Source organism: Anguilla rostrata, chromosome 16 (assembly GCF_018555375.3).
Source record: "Anguilla rostrata isolate EN2019 chromosome 16, ASM1855537v3, whole genome shotgun sequence".
NCBI classification, from domain to species: domain Eukaryota; kingdom Metazoa; phylum Chordata; class Actinopteri; order Anguilliformes; family Anguillidae; genus Anguilla; species Anguilla rostrata.
In genome coordinates, this window is record NC_057948.1 from 18,942,324 (window position 1) to 18,966,298 (window position 23,975).

Sequence of the window (23,975 nt, forward strand, 5' to 3'; positions counted from 1 at the left end):
CACACTATAACGTGGATGTTAAACAAGTGTTTAGTGTTGTTCTGGGGCAGGGTTTCACAGGACAAATGATGATGTCACTGGCTGAAGTGAAAGGAAAGACACATTTTCCTTCATCTCTATCCTGCTCCCAGTGTTAAGCTATTTTCATTAAAATGACTTATTTTATATAAAAGATGACAGTGCAACTTTGCACAGCTTACTTTGTTTGTATATAACCAATATACAGTTATATATTTACAGAGCCAATTGGAGAATGTTTACTTCTTCCTACATTATCTTATCACAATTGTAGTGTCACAGCTGGGATTTGAACCTGTAACATCAGACAAGTTCAGTTTCCTCCTCAATACATCGCATTGCTGCCCAGTGACTGAGTGACTGTGCCCCTTCCAGGGGTACCCTCTACATACGTACAGATCGCACAGGGCAGGGCGCTCCCTGGCAGACCCTGGCACACCCTGGCGCACCCCGGCCTCCAACGCTGTGCACTGCGCCACCGTTTCCTTCATAAGAGGCGATACAAAAGAGGTGAGGCTGCAAATCAAGAGACAGTACGTCAGATTCCCAGGAAACTCATGTCAGATTCAAGAAAAGAGGAAGAAAACATGACTAATAAATGAATGCATGAAAAAAATGAAAGGAAATCTTAGAGAGAGAGAGCGAGAAAAAAAAAATCCCCTCAAATCTTCCTGTTTTACGTGAATCTTTTATGCAAATGGAATTTAAAATGAGGTGAAGCTATCTTCTGGGGCTGAGGATGTTTTCCACAGCCCTCCATTAAAATTTATGCAGGCATTGATTTATACATTTTATTAATAGCCTCACACGGAGGAAAAGAGGCTGCAGTGATGAAACACAGTGTTCCCCCCCCCCAAACACACACACACACACACACACACACACACACACACACACACACACACACACACACACACACACACACACACACACACACACACACACCACACTCACACTGCTTCCGCATTGAGTCTAGGCTAGCAGGTTCCTTCACTCTCCCCTGCTCCATCTCACTGTGATTTTATAATTGGGCACAGCTCATTGTTATTCAAAACCCTGTAGAACCAATTAGTTGCAGACCTCATGACCCTCGGTTGCTATGTAATGACCCTCGGTTGCTATGTAATGGTGGTAAACTAAAGACAGTAAGTGCGGGAAGCTGAGAGAGCGGGTTTCTGATTAATAATCCTGTCAGGCCTATCAGACATTAAAGAGAAATGCTGGTTAGAGCCCCCGCTCTTTTTCTGCTTCTCCTTCTTATTTTATGCTTTCGATTAATCTTTAATGATAGCCGGGTCACTCGCTCCCTTTTGTCTTGTCAGATAAATGCACAGTTAACAGGATAATGAGATTTCTTGGGCTTACAGGAATCTGTGAAGGGGCCAGATGTGTGACCCCTCCACAGGGCAGTGCTGGGTGGACAGGCAGCAGAGGACGTGTGTGTGTGTGTGTTTGAGCACGTGTGTGTGCGTGTGTGTGTGAGAGAGAGAGTTAGAGAGAGAGAGAGAGAGAATGTGTGTGTGAGAGAGAGAAAGAGAAAGAGCCTGAGTGTGCGTGTGTGTGTGTGTGTGTGCGTGTGCGTGAGAGAGTTAGAGAGAGAGAGAGAGAGAGAGAGAGAGAGAGAGAGAGAATGTGTGTGTGAGAGAGAGAAAGAGAGAGAATGTGTGTGTGTATATATGTGTGAGTGAGTGTGACACAGAGAGAGAATGTGTGTGTATATATGAAAATGTGTGTGTGTGTGTGTGTGTGCATGCGTGAGAGAGAAAGAGAAAGAGCCTGTGTGTGTGTGTGTGTGTGTGTGTGTGTGCGTGTGCGGTGTGTGCGTGTGCGTGTGTGTGCGCGCGTGCGTGTGCGTGGTGCGTGTGTGTGTGTGCGTGTGCGCGGTGTGTGTGTGTCGTGTGAGTGTGTGTGAGAGAAAGAGAAAGAGCCTGAGTGTGTGTGTGTGTGTGTGTGCGTGTGCGCGCGTGCCTGTGCGTGTGTGTGTGTGTGTGTGCGTGTGCGCGCGTGCGTGTGCGTGTGTGTGTGTGTGTGTGAGGGGTTGGGGGGAGTACAGGGCAGACAGCTGATAGATGGGGCAGAGGCTGGATCATGCTGATTTCTGCTGGATTTACGGGGCCTCTTGTCAACAGCTTGTCTTTTTACTGCAGATAGTGATATAAAAACTAACAGCGAGGCCTGGTCTTATTTTATTCCAAAGACAGACTCATTTTATTCAAAAGACACACACACAGTAAGTGGACTGAATTTCATTATTGCACATTGCAGTTTTTATGGCTGCACAGTGCTTTGCACCGCACATATTGCATACGGGTACAAGTGATAAACTTGGAAGTATGCTGACCCCCATTTTTAAACACATTTTTTCCACAAATTTAGAATGCCTAGTCCTAATGGTAGGCTTGTCCCATCGCTGCCACATCCTTCATCAGCTTGGTTGGGTACACACTATGTCCTCGAGGTATCACATCTAATAATAATAATAATAATAATAATAATAATAATAATAATAATAATAATAAAAGTTATTTATATAGCACCTTTCATATCATAAAATGCAGCTCAAAGTGCTTTACAAGAGAAATAATAGAAATCAGTACCACAGGTATTAAGATAAGATAAAAATCTGTCCTCTGAAACAGCCACTTCAACCACCACCAGCTAAATAGTGCAGTCATAGGCCAGGGGGTGGTGCAACTAATGCCGCTGGTACCGGCAGATCACAGGTTCTCCATCTAGTCATCACTATTGACCAATGAGGTTATGCACTGAACGGGGGATTCTGCCTGCAGCTGGTATTGGCAGAGTCATCTAATCTACACCACTGGACACACCTCTGTGTGGGGTGTCAAATGCAACATAAAATGCATTTGTAATGGATTTTATCTTTCTTTTTCAATGTTTAACCACATTTAGCAAATGTTTTATATGTTTATATAAATATTTCATACATTTACTAAACAATGAATTTCTTATGTATAACACATTTGGACACATTTGGACATATGTCACATTCACATTTCAGATCTCAGGATAAAATGTAATATTAGAAATTGAGTAAACACAAATAGCATTTTTAAAATAATTTCATTTATTTAATTAAAGTTATCTAAAAGGGCATTTAGTCAATGTTTCACACCATGAAGTAATAAAACATTTAGCTTCAATATTTCGTCTTAAATATTTAGTCTTACTGTAAATTTGGGATAGCATATTTAAATTTTAGCCATAAAATTTGTCTGTTGTGCTGGACAAGGCCTCACTCCTAAAATGAAATGCTCTTTTTAATATGTGCACACACACTCACGCACGCACGCACACACGCGCACACACACACACGGACACACGCACGCACACACACACGGATGCACACACACACACTTGCCATTGTTTCCCTGGTACGCATACCAGTGCATGTAATAGACTGTGCAAACACTTTCAGGATTACTCCATTGCTCTGTTTCCTTTATTTGTTTCGTTTGTCGTCTGGTTTGCTTGACTGCACACCAGAACCCAATCTTTCTAATGAAGGAGACGCCTAAATACGGAAGACATGACAGCTCTGACAGCGCATCTGGCAACCGAGGCCTGCACAATTCCCTGCACTACTTTCTTTATCATTTTGCTCTCAATGAAGAGACAGAATATTTCTAAAGAGAGAGACAGAGAGAGTGAGAGACAGAGAGAGAGAGACAAACAGACAGAGAGAGAGAGAGAGAAGTTGTCTCAAGGGGGACGAGCTATGTATATAACTGTAACAGAACAGAGAAAATTGCCATGACAAACAGCTTCTGTCAGGTCATCAAATATTTCTTCATTTGAAAGTCATTAGTCAAATTCCAGACTGAAATACAACAAACCACGACCTCTTTCAAATGACAGTAGATTATAATGAAACAGTCATTGCAGCTCAAGATTTAAGTGGGTATTTTACCCTTGGTTTCAGCAGAAGGGAGACATGCTAAGTTTCGTCTACGTAGGAGTGATGTCTCATTACTGCTGGCTCTTGAATTGAAAAAGCATTTTAATTATCTGTCAGTATTCTGCAAGTGCAATGTTATTGTACTAAAACAGTTACTAAGTTACTATGGGCCTATGTTGCTCCATGTGTTCTATGTGTTGAATTATGTGTGTGTATGTGTGTGTGTGTTTGTGTGCGCGCGTGCGTATGCTTGTGTGTGCTTGTGTGTGTATGTGCCTGTGTATGTGTGAATGCAAGGAGTGGACATTTACACCATGAGAACGTGAGTGAGTGATAGTGTGAATGTGTGTATAGATATACAGTATGTGAGCATGTGTGTGTACATATGAGTGGGAATGAGCGAATTCCTGAATGTGTGTGTGTGTGTGTGTCTGTGTGTGTGTGTGTGCGTGCATGTGCGCAAGAGAGAGAGAGAGAGAGAAAGCGCATATCATCAGTATCGGATTATGGTGCAGAAACCACACTGTCTGACTGACTTCCCCATTCTATTTTATTAATTTGCTGCCTCAGCCCAGAGTGTAAAATGGAAAGAGTCTCTTCTCCTCACCACAAGCCACAGACCCTAGGCCTGCAGTGCAGAGAAACTGACAACACTGATAAGAGAAACACAAGCTATTCCTTCCAGCCACACTCGTCAACTTCAAAGAGCATGTCCCACGGTCCTTTCAGACAGAGAGCTGCCGAACCGCACTCCGCTCTCCTTTCAGAAGAGAGAAAACAGCGCCCAGCAGTCCAGCTCAGAGCGACTGACAGACAGCTTGGATCCTGCAGGAGAACATGCAAGCTGCACAGCAGCATGCACTTTCTGCATGTCCAAACACAGACCTGCATGCCCAGGCAATGCATTGAGCACGGAATCAATACCATTCGGCACTGGTGATGCGAGACATGCTCCCAGTTCATCTAAACGCAGTCTCCTGCAGGCAGGCTACCATGGCCCTGCAGGTCTTGCAGCAGCAGCAGAGTGCAGCATGCCTGTTCCCCCAGCAGACGAAGGTTTTCTTTTTCCCCCCTCAATATAGTCAGACATCCGCACATATCAGAATGACAAATCTCTTTCATTAAACCATGTCTGGAGTTGATAGGATCATGATGTAATCTTAAGCCTCATCCTCAGACGGGGCAGGATTGTTTCATGATAATTCATCTTTCCTGACATCAAATGGCTAGCATTAGTCCCACTTTTATTGTGCCCGAGTCATCCATCTGACCGGAGAAATAGAAAACAGTCCATTCCCTTTACATAATACAATATTGTGGGGGCATTCGTCTGAGTCTCTGTGTTTGTTTTGGTATGACATTATCTCTCCTTTGCTAAAATGCTTTGTTTTATTAAATTCAAGCATGGGGGGTTTGAAAGAGGAAGCGTGAACAATTTGTCCTGGGGATGGGGAATTCAGGACTTCCTGTTTTTTTCAACTGCTCAGCAGGGTCACATGACCAGGCTTGGGGTCTTGTAGGAAGGAGGAGGATTGGGGGGAGGGGGGGGGGCAGACAAGTCCCACAAACCACATCTCAACTTTCTGAAGCTTCATGTGAAATCAAGCACACAAGCAACCGCATTGCAAACCCGCGGCAGCGCGAGCGGCGCGAGCAGCTGTGTATGTGCGCAAGTGCACATGTGCGTGCAGCCGCGCACGCGCACACAGACACAGTAAATACGCACAAGCACGCTCGTGTACGCACATCCTAGCAGTCCGGTGCGTACGCACGCATGCACACGTAGCCCTGCACGTACAAACACACAGCCACAAACACCAGCTCCACTCTGCACCTCACAACGGTCTGGCCTCAGAAAAACATGACCTTTAAAATCAGGTTTTCCTTCATCTGTACTGGTGCATTCATTGTCACTCACCAGAAGCCTGGCGCTGGAAACCAAGCAAAATCACACAGTAACCTCAACAGCAGCCTGCAGGCCAAGCTGTAGCCTAGCTGTTCCTGTACATGGACGAACACATCTATTCCAGGAAGGGGTCTTTCCACGAACAGCCATTGCTTACTACTAAACTGCACCCGCGCAGCCTTTATCGAACAGCAGCATGATTTATTGCCACGGCAGCGTGTGCTTTAAAAATATGTCCTGCCTGGTGGATTAGTAAAGCGGAAGCCACATGGCTGCAGGGCCAGGGGCAGCCACAGCATTGCCTCACACAGCTGGAGACAAGAAGAGAGAGGGCGAGAGAGAGCGAGAGAGAGAGGGGGGAGAGAGAGAAAGAGAGAGAGAGAAGGCGAGAGAGTGCAAAAAGAGAAGGTCAGGGCTCTCACTAACAGTCTGTGGTTCAACAATGTACACAGCGGTTGCAGCCAAAATGTTCAGCAATACTGTAGAAACATACTCCCACATGCACAAGTACAAGCATACACAGGCACACGCGTGCGTGCACATGCAGTAAAACTGGGAAGCAACAGATTAGATAGTTCTTTAATGTGTTCAGTGCTAACAAGCTGATTCTTTTGCAGTAATATTTAGAAGACTAATTCATTTTCCCCTAAATAAACCTCAATTTCTATAGGCCTCAATCAGTTTTTTTCTTTATTTTTACAATGAGTAAATAATAAATAGTAATTTTTCCCCTCATTTGCTGATTGTGTAACACACCTTGAGAAATATGCACTGTACAACAAGATTTGTTCGTAAATATGAAAATGGTACATGGACACGGACTGATTGATTGATAAACTGCTATTTAACTGTAAATATTGATTGACAGATTACTTGATTGATTGACTGATTCACAGTACAGACAGGCAGACAGACAAATAATTAGATTGATGGACAGATAGACAGACAAACAGAATGTGATGAGGCCTCACCATTACCTATTTAGATTTGCAGGGTGTGTACAGCTGTTGTAGCCTTTGAATAACATCCAACCTAAATTGATTCAGGCAACTGTCCAGCTGTATAAATGAGCAGTATGAAATGTGTAAACTAATATGCAAGTCTCTTTGGATAAGGAAATAAGCAAAGCAAATAATTATATTGTGCAATGTCCAGGGTACACACCGTTCTTCAGAGTGCTGAAATACGGAAGCATCACACTGTGCCGAAGCTAATTGTACAGGACACCTAATGGACCTACAGCAAGCAATGGACTTCTGAGACTCCAGCATTCGAATGCTGAAGACCCCAGACTAAGGCGCCACATACTAGTGCACTGAAACTAATGTGGACCAATACCTCTCAGCAAGAGTACTTCAAAACTGCTAAAAATATTACTTCTGCACATTCAATGATGCACTCACTCAGATGTAGCCATGCACATGCGTGAATGCACGCCCGCACACACACACACACACACAAGAACATGGTTTTATGTTATTTATTTTCCTTCCCTTTTATGGCCAGCCATAAATGTAAATGCATGTCTGGATGTGAACTAATAAAGTCATATTGACTGTTCAACTGCCACTGTTAAAAGAGAACACAAACATTTGTTTAACTGTGCTGCAGCATTGCTGGGTGCCACGTCCAGCGAAAGCTGCGTCCAACCAGGACTCAGATCCTGACTGCGCCAGCGCGGACAGCGGCTTCAGCCGCAGAAATCACCTGGAGTGACCCAGGGTTAGCCCAAGCGTTGCCCGCGGCGACAGGGGTACAGGCCGCAGGGATTTCCTGGCTCTGTCTCTGATCAATTGGGAGCATATACTCCGCTGGCAGCAGCTGGGCCGCTCAGGTGGGGGGCTGCAGAGAAATGAGAAAAGCAAAATTGTTGCAGGTGCTTCAGAGGACAAAAATGTACCACCGAAATATATGGAGGGAGTTGGAGGACACTGCAGCAATGAGACAGGCTGGCATAAACAGGGGTAGAAAGTTATTTGGAAGATTTAGTTGAAGGTGTCTTGGCCACGTGAAATTTAACATTTTAAACCCGTAGCAAAAGTATTACCTTCAATAACTGCACCATTAAATTAACGACACCCTTGAATAAGCACCACCTTCAAATAGACTGCACAAAGATAAAGAGGAATTTTGAAATATAAACGTATTAAATGATGAATTCTTCAGACTGTGGCATATATAAGTCACACCTGTTTTTTTCCCCTCTTCGTAACATCCTGTTGCCAAAAGCATGATTTTAGCGTGTCACATTTTTCAAGTGCTGGAGTATTTGATTTGTTTTTTCAAATTAGGCCGGGGCTTGGAGAGTATTCTTCCTTCAGCAGCGCCTTAAACGAGGCCCACAGCCCTCCGACGTTGCTGGACGGTTATCTAGCCCACCATAAATCCTTCAGGACAAGCTCTATAAAGCTCTTTGGACCTAAATATTTATGGATGCCTGCGGTTCCCCTAAGCGCTGTTTACTGTCAGGGGCTCAATGCAGCCCTGCCTTATCTGGAGCCCATCCAGGTCTCTTATCTCAGCTTCACAGAGAAGGGCCCTTTCCACCAAGGCCTGGTGGTCTGCCCCTTAACAAAACCCTAACCATCTTTAGAGAAACATAAACAGGGAGAGAGAGGGAGAGAGGGAGCGCACTGGGATTCTAAAAAAAGAGAAAGAAAGTAAGAGAGCAAGAGTGAGAGAGAAATCGAGCAAGGGAGAGAGAGAGAGGGGGGAGAGGGAGAGAGAGAGAGAGAGAGAGAGAGAAGTAGAGAACTAGGATCTTAGTGCTGTCCTCAGCACCAGGTAGTGCTGTTCCTTGACCACAGCTCCAGCAGACCCCTGCCACGGTGCGTGAGCACTGCTCACCAGACAAACAAACAGGATGTTCCCTGGGAAGGGCTCGTGTCAGCTGCCCACAGACGCGGGGAGGAGGAGGACTCAGGACCCCAGGGAGAATTAAAAAAACATGAACACACAGGAGATTGTTTTAGGCTCTCAAAACAAGCTACCCTCACAGTCTCAACAGCACCCCCACAATGCCACGCACAACAACCAGCTCCCGCCCCCCCGACCCCCACCATGTCTTCAGGGCAGAAGCAATGAGAGATTCCAAGAACTCTGATGTCATTACCTCCCGTGCTGGAATGCCGGCCTGTGGTGTTGATATGGAGATAAGCCCCTGCTGACAGCACGGGATGGGGTAGCGCTGAACAAATAAAGCCCAACCCATTGTGGGTCTCGTCACTTTAAGCAGGCAATAAGATGCCCCTCTCCCCTCAACCCCCCTTCGGCGGTGCTTTATCTGCTAAGGAACTGGTTCCTAAAAAAATTTCAAAAAAAAAAAAAGTTCAGTAGGTCACAACAAGCCCCTCCCCACCTCCCAGTGTGGTTATTACTCACATTTAGCATTTTAAATATCTGCAATTCCTACTTTGAGCGATTCATGGCTAAATATCCTCAGGGGAAACCGCCGATCGTGGAAGTGTCCCAGGGCCCTGCTGGAGTAAAAGGGCCTAGATTATTCCCCCACTGGAATTAGTCAAAACGTGGCAGCTATAGCTGGTCTGGATCCACCAGAGGGCAGGTGATTATGACTGCCCAGTCCTTTAGGGACAGGTCTACGGGACGAGAGTCAGTGACAGCCATGTCCTGTGGTGCCCGCTGCTGGTGGCTTCAGAGATAATAAGCAGGAGTGAAATGCACTCCCTGTGGTTCTGAGAGAGACGAAGCCCAACCAAATATTTCATCACTCGCGTTAAATATGTAATTCTGAGCACAGATCTGCTCAGTTGTCATTACCAGTTGTAATTATATGGCTCGGATCCTAATGCTGTATCCAGTGTACAGAAGCGCAGCTAACAGCCCACGCATTTCCATAGGATACAAACAGCAGTATGGGCCTTTCCTGTGAAATGAGACACAGTGTGTCACCAGATCCATGTCGGCAGTGTGTAAGTGCTCTCACTTTAGGGAGATGCTTGTTGATCCTGGATTTGGAATTTGGGCTCAAGCAGCTCTGCTCAAAAGCTGTTTGTTCCAGACACCCGTCCATTTTGGCTGCTACCGCCAGTGTTTGAACTCTCAGAGGTTCTGGGAAGCATGAATTTTCCTTCTCTGCTAAAAACTACTCAAGGGCTTTTTTTGACAGCCTGACAGACGGAGGAATCTCGATGGCACCCACAAGAAACCCCCGCTGTGCCCAAGCTGTTTCGACGCTGCGCGGACCCTTCGCCCGAATGCTGCGACTCCAATCCAGCCCTGCAGATAGGCTGCAATTAGAAGTCCACTTCAGAACAAATCTATATTCAAACAGTATCTACACACAACGGAGAGATTAAATGGGCAAAGGGGGGGGGGGAAGTGGTACATAATGTCTTATTCATGGCATGTGGGGGATTGCATTATTTCCTTTCTCACCAAAAAAGGGGAAGGCTACAGAAAACTGCTCACCCCCCCCCCCCCCAAACCCCAACCCCAACCGTTTGGGCTGCAGCGAAGCTGTCGAGTAACAGAGAAGAGTTGCTCAATGGGAGCTTGTGGTGAGAGTGCGGTTTCCACCCCGTGTTGAATCTACAGCTGTCAGCTGACTCGCGCTGCGGCCTGTCTCAGCTCCAGACCCACTGCGCGGGGAGGACTGAGCAAACAGCTCTAAAGCGCAGCTTAAAAACAATAAACCGCAGCCGTATTAAACACATGCACGGGCCCCTCACTGGGGCGCAATAACACTGCGGCCGGTTTCCCTTCCCTTCCTCCTCCAGACCCATTTCATCCCAACAGAAGGCCGTTTTCTTCCTCACCATATTCCATTTCGTCGGGAGTCGGGATCCGGGAGGCGGGGGAATTGGTCTCCGCTTACACTCTTTTTAATTTACATTTCGCTCCACGCACAGACCTGGAGTCCAGGAGTAGCCGTAAGATGCTGGAGCTGCCAAAGCTGTTAACCTTAATGGCATTAGTAATGTTGCACCAGAGGTCCTTTACTAGGAGAGCAAAATAATTTCTACCAAAGTGGCCGAGGTGATGACAGCCTAGATTAATGGCCTTTGTAAAACAGCCAGAGTAACAACTGTTCCTGCACGCATCGTGAAAACTAATAAGTTGAGGGAGAAGCTGCCAATTCAACTAATTCATGGATATTTGGGTCTGTGAACATCTGCCAGACTCTAATAATTTATACTGTACTTCCATCTGAGGGGCACTGAGTCCCCGTTTGAAATGTTTCTTCCAAGCTGGAAGGAAGGGTTGAGTTCCCCCGGAGTGGTACCTGTCAGCACCCTGTCCCGGCAGCAGCGCTGCTTCTCTAAAGGGGAGGGGGAGGGAGGAGGATCGCAGGCACCTGGAAAGTGGCAGGAAAATATTTCCCCCTTTATGAGCCTGTTATTTCCTGTCCCACAAACGCCTGGAGTCACGGCTGCCGCAGACGGAGCGGGCCGGACGCGTTCGGCAGAACGCAGGGATCTGCGCCCGCGGGCGCCATGGCAGCAGCAGCCGCACGGTTCTCAGACAACGATGAAGGCCCCGCTAAGCCTTCTTTATCCACCAATCAGATGCAAGCACCCCCTCCCCGGCCGCGGCTGACAACGGACATGCAAGCAGACAGGAAGTGTGTCACCACCCGACCAGGCCCCGCGCTCCCAAACACGGGAGGCATCACGTAATCAAACATCCCCAGGGGGTCTATTAGAATTCACCATGATCGTCGCTGGCATGCGGCATATAAATCATTAATACGCTTTACCCAATTACTGTTTCATTAAGAACACAGAAAAAACAATCCCGTTCCACACGAGCACTTCCACACTGCTGCTGGCGCAGAACGCTCACGGCTGTGTGGTGAAGGACATTTACCCCCCCCAACACCCCCCACCCTCTCTCCCCCGCTCTCTCCCTCTCCCTCTCAGCAGCCTTCTCACAGCCAGTCTGGTTGATAGCGACCGTGTGTATGGAACGTGACTAGATCTACCAACCAAGGGTTCCTCCATTGTCACTCCAACACATCATCCCAGCCATGTTTACTCCCATTATTGGTGACATCTGGCCACTCCCGCCGAGGCTTAAAGTGCAGGATTTTACACAATCATTAGAGCAGATGTTGCATGGAACGCGGCTGGGTAAATATTCCTTAAGTACAGAGCGATTTTCTACCCTATTCTTTTTCCCCCCTCCAGAGGGCCCGTGGGGAGGAGGGCAGAAAACATCGAGTTGCCACCTCCACCATCTGCCAGCCAATCAGCACGTCGCACCTGTGCGCAAAGTCACTCAAATATTTGATCCAGCTCCATTCTGCTTCACACCTGCTTAGCAGTCAGGAGTAAACAAAAGGATACATCCAAGATTTTTTTTCCGCTGTGCTGTCAGAAGATAATATAGCCCAGATTCCCATGTCAAAAGCCCACAGTGATTTAGAGACGATTCTGGTGAAAGATGGTGGAGATGCTTGTTTTTTATTGTTCATAAACTGATTGATAGTCAAACACTTCCCCTGGATCAGCCTGCTTATAAGCACCTCTTTGACATTTAAGAACAATTTTAAGAACATAAAATACACCTTTGATAGATTGAAACCTTATTAATATAAAGACTTGTGCTTTCTTTTAATACTGTCAGTACATCTATCCATCTACAATCTTTGGAACATCTATCACAAGTCCATTCATCCGTCTGTGTACAAGTGCATTGTTATTTTACACTGGTAAACCCCTAATGTTAATTGATTGATTACTGGCCTAAAGTGGTCCCAACTCCTGACTGCTCCCTGGGCTAGAAACACTCACCTCCTGCAGTGGTGTGGCTGTAACTCAGGAGTGGTGGTGAAGGCAGGGTGTACTCCATGACCTCCTGCCCTCTTTATGAGTCAGGCTGAGGGCAGCGATCCTCAGAGGGGGCGATCCCTCTGGCCCGCGGCCGCCGCCCCGCCCACGCGGGCTCTGCTCTCTGGGATGTTTCTGTGGCGTGAGACAGGAGGGATCGCTCCAGACTTCCAGGGATGAAAACCTCAGGCTGCGGCCGCATCTCCACCCAGACCGGAGCGCGCTGTCATCCGGCTCCCAGACCACGTCCCCCACGCCGGCTGGGCCCGCCGACAGCCAGGACTGCGGCGAGCAGGGGCTCCAGAGAGAAAGCTCCACTCTCCACTCTCTATCCATGCATCCATTCACACTGCACTCTCTCTCTTCATCCTCTATGCACACACACACTATCTGGCATGTGTGAGTGTATATATATATATATATATATACGAGCATGAAAAAAAAACCTAAAATTATTGCTGAACAAAAGATCTTGATCCAATGGCCACTAAACCCACACTCCTCAAAATGGGACTAGAATATGCAGCCTGCTTCTGCCAAAGCCCTCAGAACCTTTTAGGGTTTATAATCAACACCAACCATAAAACATCCCTGACAAAAGGCACAGAGAGGGCTATTCTGAACCAGTGTCAGGAAATAAACAGACGTGCACATGTCTGCGCGCATGCACGTGCACGCACACACATGCACGTATGCACGTGCACGCACACACGCATGGATATTCAAACACAAGTACACGCACGCGTGCACAAACACACACACACACACACCCAAAAAGGAAATGGTTGGTTTGTAAGGCCTGCAGCATGGCTTCCAAAATCATTCCCCATGTCTTTCACCACAGTGGTCGAAACACAGTCTCCTCTCTGTGGGAGTTTTTACAAGCGCTGGCATTCTCCGCCGCCAGACAAGCCCTCCCTTGTTGATTCTCTCTCCCGTTCAGGAGTAAAAACCGCAAACGCAATGCAAGGCTGCCCTCTGCAGCAGCTCAGCGGCTCAGAACCGGAGCGATCATGTGACCTCTCCCTGAAACACCCTGCGTGTTGGGGGGGGGGTGGTCTGCGGGCTCGTCAGGGGGGGGCAGCCTCCAAAAAGCTCTGCGATGGCCGGGGAGCAATTCCAAGGCACGCTCGCGCTCCCGCCCAAGGCAATATTTCAGCAGGAGATCACAGGCACACATCTAAAGTACTTAGATTGCAAAACATAATGAGGCATTACATGGTGAATATCCAATGGAGTGTGTTGGTATGGTAATTAGAGTGGCGGTGAAGCAGAAGGGTTAGGGATATTAAGACCTGTGCTTTTATTCATTTACTGCACTGCTGAAGTGGAACTCGCGGCATAAATACTGCAGAGACCGCTTTAACGGCAGGTCACAGTGTCAAATTCTTTCCAAGATTTAGGCCCCCATTTAATAGGACGGCAATGCACTTTGTCCTTAACCTTAAGTAACACGGTTTAAAAAGCTTTTTACATCATTATTGTCATTATCCCGAGCAATTGTTTTCCTTAATTTCAGCAGCCTCTGAGCACTTGAGGCAATTTCAGATATTGGAAAAAAATACGCAGCATTTGCTAAAAATGAATAACTCAACATTCAACACAAAAAGCATCGCAATTGAATCCAGACCCGAAGATTTAAAATGGAGGAAAATGCAGGTCGGAAAACACAAGATCGAGATATTTCCCGAAGGACGCAAGGCATCCTGGCTGAATTGGAGTGCGGAGGGGCCAGTCAAAAGTGATTCCTCCTACAACACTGAGGACAGAGGCCTGGAATCTCAGACACCACACGGCCAACACAGGCCTCATTATTACAACTGCAGGCCGCCTATAGAACCCCCTTTATGCAGGGGTGGAAACACTGGCCGTGGAGAGACTGAGGAGTAATAAAGCACATGCTATGGAAGGGCCCACTGCTGGCTATTTAGCCAAGAGAAAGCTGGGAGCCGTCAATCACACACCAAATATGTTTATAACTAACCAACATAACAACAGCCTGCAAAAACCCAGAGGAGACAAATCCTGCCCCTTTACATTCAGGTGAGTAATACATGATTATTCTGCCCTGGTGTGGTTGTCAGCTTGTATTTATCAATGTGTTGTAATGTGCTGCAGAGATACCAGGGAAAGAGCAGAGCTACGCCCCCCTCGACAGCTGTGGACACAGCCCTGAAGGAGCTGATTTGCTCCTGTATAACGGATCTTATTTTCACTACAATTCTGTCAAGTTCACCGATATGACTGCACCTGTATCATGTCCGCAGGAGACATACCTGCGCACAAGCACACACACGGACTCACACACACACATACTCACACGCACACACACAAAGTGACTGTGTAGCATCCACGCCCCCTGTTGGTGGTGGATATAATGACTGTCTGCTTATCAGCAGGTGACAGCACTGACAGATGTATTATCTTAGCTTTGTGGGTATAATCAGATATAGGGGTAAGACTAAGTGAAGAGACAAAGACCTGTGACTGAGTGATATTTCTGCATGTTTACAAGTCCAAGCTTGAGTGGTCCTGCTTTCTTTATGAAGGACATTTCTGTTGCTAATGATTCTCTAGCGTTTGAAAAGCTAAACTAGCGCCATTATGGTTTTCTTCTGAGAGCGGCAAGATGAGCAACAACACGTATCGGTTCTAATGTGCCCCTTATATGCATTTCAATATTATAAATACAGTCAAATCTCAAAATTGGTATTACAGCTTTCCCAAAATTAATTTTCAGTGACCACTGAATCCGTAGACCAGTGCTGATCAGTCCTGTTCCTGGAGATCTTTGATGCTGTAGGTTTTCAGTCCAACCCTAAAGCACTCCTCATTCAACAGCTAGTGATCTCATAGAGCTGCTAAGTAATAGAATCAGGTGAGCCAAATTAGAGTTGAAATGAAAACCTACAGGACGATAGATCTCCAGAAGCAGGGTTGGGCAGCCCCACTGTCGGCCCACCAGACACTCGCCTTCAGATTCTTAATATTGAAAGTTCTGCTGCTGACTGTTGATTTTGAAATTGTCTAATTTGCTGCACCTTTTGAAAAGACATTAAGGAGTGTGAACAAGTACAATACTGCAACAATGGACCCTCTGTACTGTAACGTAGCACCTGCTGCCAGCGAGTGTCTCCTGTAGTTAAGAAGCAAACAAGGAGGAAGGTAGGCAGAATCTGAGTGTCTGGCCGGACCGAAGCAGCTGTGGGGGAGGAACATGACACGGTCTCTTTCAGTGGCCTCACATGGAGACCGCCCCCTGCGTGCTTCAGGAAGCTGACATGCCTCATGATAGCCATGCTGCCCTCAGGCACTTTTCATTCAGAAATAGACGCTGGTACAAAACTGGGATTTGATTTGGGCTATGGGTGAATGAAAAAAAAAGAAGAAGAAAAAAAATAGGATTAAAGACAGTCCCTGTGCCCGCAGGGCAAGTCATGGCAGATCCCCCAATGTCTGACTGACACACGAGTCAAAGCCACGACAAAGGCCTTTTTTGTGCATCAAGGATTAGCTCGCTCTCAAATCTACACAGGCCTGCATAATCTTCCCCACTTGGCTGATTCGTAAATGTTTCTCTTCGGTTCCAGCGAGGCGGCAGGGTTGAAAGGTGCACTCTCACCTTCTGAGAGGTGAGCACATGAAAGCCTGGTCACTCCTCAGATCTGGGGGCACCTGATCAGTCCGCTAAAAATAAATCAAAATTAGGTGGATAATGATGCTCCCCACGGAATCAGGCTGCGGTGAACGAGGCAGAATTAGGAAGTTGCTAATCAGGGAATTTGCATTTTAATTCAAAGACAAATTTTAAAGCACAAAGGTGCAATCAAAGAAGACAAGGGCAGGGGATCAAAGTGATGCAAAAGTCTGAAAAAGACAAGATGAAAGAGGGCAGATTAAACCGGTTTTTAAAAGCGATATTAAAAGGTGTAAACTCAGTACCCAGACTAATGAGGCAGAGAAAGTAGGTAATTCAATTAAAATTCAGAGCAGGAAGTTGAGAGCCTTTTACTCTTCCACTTGCACATCAAAAGACACAGCCCTGGATGTTAGGAAAGGCTAATGCCGTTTATTTTTAGGCAAAATCTCAATAGATACAATTAAAAAGATCTAATTATTTCTTTTACCTGCTGATTCAGACGGCAATTATGGTGCATTATCACTCCTGAAACAGGCCACCTTGTGCTATTGCACAGCACACAGCTGTTTGACTGGCACATTCTTTGAAGTGCCACACAATGTGGGCCAAAAACCTGCCTTATACAAGGTAGGTGTGTGCGTGTGTGTGTGTGTGTGTGTCACTAGGCATAGAGAACAGGCCAGCATTGTGCTAGGGCACTGCAGAACATTGACTGACAGACTCTCTAATAGTTACAGTGGAGGGCATAAGTATTTGGACAGTGACACAATATTGCTTTGGCTCTGCACTCCACAACATTGGATTTGAAATGAAACAATGAATATGAGGTTATAGAGGAGACTGTCAGCTTTAATTTGCAGCCATTTCCAGGACTGGCAGGCCTGTTTCTGCAGTTTCTGCATTTCAGGGGACCAAAAGTAATTGGACAACAGGCTGTTCAGCTGTTTCCTGGACAGCGGTGTGTCTTTGTGTCCTTAGTTCAAAGAAAAGGTCGAGAGTTGATTGTAGGTGCATTTGCACGTGGAGGCTGTTGCAGTGGTCACACAACATGGGGACCAAACAAGTGTAAAGCAGGTCATCATGAGGCTGAAAAATCTGAAAAAATCTATCAGCGACATCACCAGAACAGTGGGTGTGGTCAAAATCAACTGCTTGCTACAATGATAAGAAGCAAGAGAGCACTGGTGAGCTCAGCTACAGCAAACGACCTGGTAGACCCCAGAAGACCACTATAGTGGATGACAAAAAAATGTATTTCTTCACAATTGAAATTCTTCTAAGTATTGACCAGATCAAGAACACTCTTCAGGATGTAGGCTATAGATGTGTCAAAGATTATCATAAAGAGAACACTACACCAGCATAATCTCCGAGGGTTCACCACAGGATACAAATCACTAGTAAGCCTCAAGAACAGAACGGCCAGTTCTGGAACAAAGTCTTATGGACAGATCAGATGAGTATTAATCTGTACCAGAGTGACAGAAAGAGGAAAGCGTGGAGAATGAAAAGACCTGCTCATGATCCAAATCTGGTGATGTCTGTGGGTTGCAGATTTCAGTCACTGAATGCAAAGGATTTCCACTCAAGTACTAAAAGTGGCGGCTTTAATTCATATTACGTATATTTGTACAATGACTTTTGCTCCCCTAAAATGGGTAAACTATGTATACAATGGCTGTAACCCCTACAGGGATCACCTGATATGGATGTAAATATCCTCAGATTAATGCTGACAGTCTGCACTTTAACCCTCGTATTCATTATTTCATTTCAAATCCAATACGCTGCAGTACAGAGCCAAAACTACACAAATTGTGTCACGGTCCAAATACTTATGGATTGTATTGCATATCTTGATCACAACCTCCGCCTGGGGACAGGGGGGACACCGTGAAAGCAACCCAACGGAATGCAATTTGTGCACCAAATTTCCTGTGGATATGAGAGACGAGTGCAGGCGTCATCCCACGTCTTCACCGCGGCCAGGGTGCGGACACGTGAGGCAAGGGCGTGCTGGAAAGGACCTCGAAAAGCCCGGTCTACCTGCAGGACTTAAATCTATTCAAGAGACTGCAGCCAAACCTCACCTTAGTTCTCAAAATGAAAGACAGACCCAGGGGAGTAGGAAGAGCCAGAGAGACTCACGCTTATACCTTGAGCAAGGGTTCAGAAAAACAACTCAATCTCAAACAGGCACGCTTCGACCCCCTCAGAAAGGCGCTCTCCAACTGCGTAGGCATCCTCTCCACACGAAACACACCCCCCCCCACCACCACTCCTTCACAGCATTGAAAGCAGATGGGGAAGAATCATGTTTCCTCCTCTTCCTTCATAAGCTGATCTCGGTTATTTGAAGGAATTTTTTCAGAGTAAAGATTACCAAATGTGGCCGTCTCAGAAGGGAAGAAGAAGAAGAAGGAAAACACAAATGAAGGCAGATGTAGTTTTCCATTTTACAGGCTGTTTACGTCTAGGCAAATTCCTTCCCAAGAAGAGAGCAAGAAAGAGCAGGAGAGAGAGAGGGAGAGGGGGCGTGCTTTCATGTTTTTAATGGCACTGTAACTACAGACTTGTACAACGAGTGAATTTTCCAATACTAATGATCAACAGTTACTCTGCTCCGAGTTCACCTTGAAACGTGGGCCCAGAGCCCAGTCAGTAATTAGTTTGCCACTAACGTCTACTCCCGGGGGAACGTTTGGAACCATATTAAACCGTAACGCTTTTTCACCCCAGCACGGTCTACCAGCTGGATTTCCTCTGGAGGAATTATTTACAGGAAGTGCACAATCTGAGCCGAGCGGAGAGAGATGTGTTCAGCAGCCGAGTCACACTGTTAATCTTTTCCTGTCCTGGAGCAGGGGACCTACACATTAACTCTGAGATTTTTTTGGCGTACGGCAGTGGCGTAGACAGGAATCCATTTGGGGGGCTGTTCCAAGTCCAGAATCGAAAAGTGGGTGAATGATTCCATGTAACTGTAATTTTCTGCTGGGGGGGGGTTGTTGGGTTCTTTGTGATCAATCGCCACATATTTCACACACCACTCCCTCCTCCTGGCTACTTCTCTGGCGTATGGAACAGTGTGAGCAGATGAACACAGAGTGAGGCTCCCGTGCTCACACTACCTGGCCTTCAGGTTGAGGGACAATGGCGGGGGTGCAAGGTTCATGTCCATCCTGTAACACCACACAAACATTTATCACACTTTCCCACAATTCCAGACTGCACCATCCGAGCATTCAGTTAGGGGCAGGAAAGTAAAGCTCCATGAAATGGGAGAAGCTATCATATGCTCACTGATGTGAACCAATCACTGTGTGCTGTGTGGAGAACAAACTCATTGTCAAAACGAAGTCTTTCTTGACAGCTAATTGTCTTTCTTGACAGAGATTGACAGCTAATTGCAGCTCTGCCTCATTACGTGGTTCATGAAACCTCAATTTCCCAGCACTAATTGAGACTCAGTTTCCAACACAATTACAGCACAGATCTGTTGTTTTGTTTGATCACAGCTCACAAAGCATCAAAAGAGCACTTGGTACATCAAGTCCTGATCATCAAGTAATTTCTGTTCCCACAGGCCTCCCACAGCTGGCTTTGGACCTAAAAACAGGTGAATGTGATTTTCTACCCACATTATGACATTGGTTAAGCGATTAAATGCAGAAGGACTAAAGCTTCCTGTCCCAAAGCCAAAAAGGGATAGGCAATAAGATACTTTTCAGTGCAATATGGCAAAATGTTTTTTATGGAACTCTGTCAAGCTTAAACAAATAAACAATGTGTTATCATTTGTACAATAAAAATTAAAACAGAAAATACCCCTTCAGTTCACTAATACCAATATCCTCATGCAGTAAAGATATTCAGAGTTGAAATAGTTTGTTCAAGGATATTAAGATATTAAGTTCTTTCTCTGCAGGGGTATACTGTCAAGAGACACACACTGTGACAAGTTAATCTATTGCAGGACACTACGCAAAAACAAGCAGTGAACGGCTATTACCAGCATAGTGTCATGTTCACAGCAATTAGTGCAACTGCACCATCTGGTGGATGTTTATATTTACTGCACAGAGACAACAACGGTTAGATATTAGAACAGAGTACGGGGAAGCTTCCATCACTAGGTCAGCCAGTAATAAGTCAACTGAAAGTCTCTCCATCCATCCATATATCTCATATGCATTTGTTTATTTAAGAGTTTAGGCCTCATCATCCACCCTTCAGGAAAGACACCAGAGCTTGGACAGGTCCTGGCCAGAGCCGGTATGTACACACCTTCAACCAAGTTGTATCTACCTACACAGCATTGCATAATACAGACAAAATACAAGACATTATGCTCCTTTCAGTCAGTCTAAATGGAGACTTCATGAGGTCCCATCCTTTGCCTTTAAGACAGGGCCCTTCCACACTGGTGTCTGCAGTGTTTCCAGGGCCCGGGCCAGCCTGTCCACAGGTTTATCCTGTTTAACCGCGGACATGGCGGACGTGTCAACCCTAAGCAGACATGTGAAAATGGGGCCGATTTTCCACACAGGCTTGGAGGTTATTAGGCAGTTGGGCAGCGAGGGGAGGGAGTCACATCTGTTTCTTGGTAGGCCATTGAGAAGAGGGAAAAAAGAAGAAAAAGAGTGGATACGCTCTGCATTAGCGGTTAACCAAGAGCTAATGAGGGGAAAAAAGGAAAAACACTGAGCTCAAATGAAACCATTTAGCACGCAGCATATATAGTGCGCTTATTGCGTTTCTAAGGAAAGATACATCTTTTGAATTAGCCCCCACGTGTGATTATAGTAAGGCTCAAGGCCAGTTTTGAGTCTAAATCAAAAACCACAGACTTCAAAATATCTGCTGCGCAGCTGTATGTGCGTGTGTTTCTGTGCCGTTCACCAACTCATGTCTACAGCCAAAGGGATTGTTTGTGTTTGTACAGGTCTCCACCATTCCATCTATATGTACACACCCACATAATGGAGTTTGGTCCGGCTACAGTTGGTCCCGTTAGAACACAGCCCCTGGCCCGGGCACTTCAGAGCCAGCTCCCCTGCTGCGTTTTGGCCTCTAATCTGCACCTCCATTCCTGCCCTCCCCACCACCTCCTTCCCCCTCCCTCCCTCCCCTGCTCCACTAAGTCCTGGGAAATTAAAGAGGCCTCCAGCCCCCGTCTCCCACAGGCTGTCCCAGGTGTGCGAATCACAGGTCAGCCCAGGATCAGAGACTCGCTGGGAAGCAAAGGCAGGGAAAGGGGGGCGGGTGGGGGAGACATGCTGAAGCCATCCAGCTCAAATCAGCACCATGTGTTCTCCAGAGCCTTATTATCCTATAAATGAACTTTATTGAGGCAACAAAGTGTTTTGACTCTGCAAAAACATTAAAGAGCTGCAGAGGCCAGGAGAAGCCCAACCCTGGGGGACTAATGAGAGAGGGCAAGCACAGCGCTGTCTGCACACTGGCTAATGGCCTATTACTAACAGAGATGCGTGTGACATCCCAAAGAGGAAACAGAGAAGGCAGCAACCTCTAAACTGACCCAACCAAGAGGGAGAAAGAGAAGAAGAAAAACACAGGAGAAACAGGAACGGAGCCAACAACAAAAAAACGATTTGTGTGACAAGTGGACAGGTCTACAGCCGCAGTGTGTGTAATAAAGTGCAGCTGTTTTATGAATCAGAGAGGGGGCGGAGCCACTGTATCAGGGGTGATTGAGTCAGCAGTGTAGTGGCTGACTACTGATGGTAGAAGGGGTGGGGGCAGGCAGGGTAGAGTCAGACATTAACTTGAAAACAACTAAAGAGTTGGTGGAGTCTACAGCAACCCAGGTTACTGAATTTGGGGTGGTCACACACACGCCGCAGTATATTGCTAAGCAGTGGGTGGAGCCAGCTGCTAAGTGTTAAATCCTGAGGCTTGACAGCTAAAGCACTTTGGTGACAATGCACGGCGTAGGGGGTGGAGCTAGTGACAGAGTTCTGAGGGTGGGTGGAGTCAGGGGGGAGTGGGGGCCTTATGGAAGTGCTCTTGAGTGAGGTCACAAACCACATACAAGAGCCTGGAGCGGGTCAGCGGCTGTTACTGCCTTTCCTTTTAGGGGGGTTGTTAAAGGCCGTCCACGCTCTGTGATCCTTAAGGAGATGATGAATGTTTTGAGAAAAACCAAGAGGAGACATCTGTTCCTGGTTATGGGACTGGAAATCAGATTAAAGGGAAATCTCCAAACAGGCTCAATTGTATTTGCCATAATTGCAGGGAACAGCTTACACAGAGAAGACCACAAATGACAGGGTAATAAAATTGAAAAAAATAATAAAATTTAAAACCCCATGCTTTTTGGCTCTCACTCCAATTAAATAAGTCAGGAGCTGTATTAATTACATGTGGGTTTGGGGGGAGGGGGGTGGCTGGGGGGTAACAATATTACAAATTGAGGAGAAGGGGTAGCTGGCCAGTCTTCAAAGTTAAGGCTGTATTAGGTTTCTGTACTATATGAAAACACTTGTACTGGCGGCGACTCGAACATGTGTCCCACGAAACGCTCTTACCATGCCAAAGCCCTAGTTTTACACACACGCACAATTTAACAATGTTGAAGCTGGGGAAAACCACAAAGAAAGAAACTGACATGATTATAAATCACCAGGAGAGAGAGAGAGAGAGATACAGGTGCCTGTGTAAATGCGGGGCTTTGCGGTTTCCCCAAGAGGCTTTCTTAAATTTGCGCCCTCTCCCTCCCTTCTTTCGTCTACAGCGACCACTCAAACATGCCCGGCCAGCCCGAGGTCCCGCGAAGGCTCAGCGGCAGAGCGCGCGTCGCTTTTGAGAAGTCTGGCGTCTCAACCCCCAGGTCTGAGGGATTCCGAATAAATAAATCTCTTCAGGAAAACAAAAGTACAAATCAAAAAGCACAATAAACGAAGCGAGGATGAAAGGGAAGGTTCTGTGCCAGCGACACACTCTCATTCCTCTTTAGATTGTGTTTAAAATGAAAGCACATGTGCACGGCCCCCTCGCTGCAAGGGCGGCGGCCAGACGCAATCCAGGTGTTTGGGGAACTTAGCCTACCGACGAACCCCTCCGCTCAAATCCACCCTCCGCTCAAATCCACCCTCCGCCCCGCCTCCATCCCGGGTGCTCCTTTTCGCTCCCTTGCGGTTCTAGCAACAAACGATCGGCAAACCCGGTTCACGATCGGGAAGCGTAGGCCGACGCCCACTGTTCCCACTGTGTGCCGTGTAAACCGACACATCACAGAAACCATGAAGTCTGCAGGCAGTTCACACACATCTCTTGAAAACGCAACCAAATTGCAAACGTGAAATATCCATCTTGCCTGATTTGTTTGGCAACGTCTGCTTTATTAGCCCACATAAAAGCGGAATGTATTGAATGGCTCGGGATAAAAGCACTATTTGTTTTCGGAGTGAGTTCAACCTTTCACCTGCTTGGAGTGTTTCAACATTCTTTAAACCCTTCTGGAAAATTCAACACAACTTCTAAGAAAGTGGTATGAACAAGCAGTGAATAACTTAGGGATATATGAAAAAAAACCAATTTAGTTCAATTTTTAACTGGGGAAAGTGCCATTACCTACTTGACAAAATCACAATTATTCTGTTGAATTTACTATCCATTGATTTTGACAACGCAAACACAAACTTTATGCCATGTTTAAAAATAGCTGGTAAAAATTAA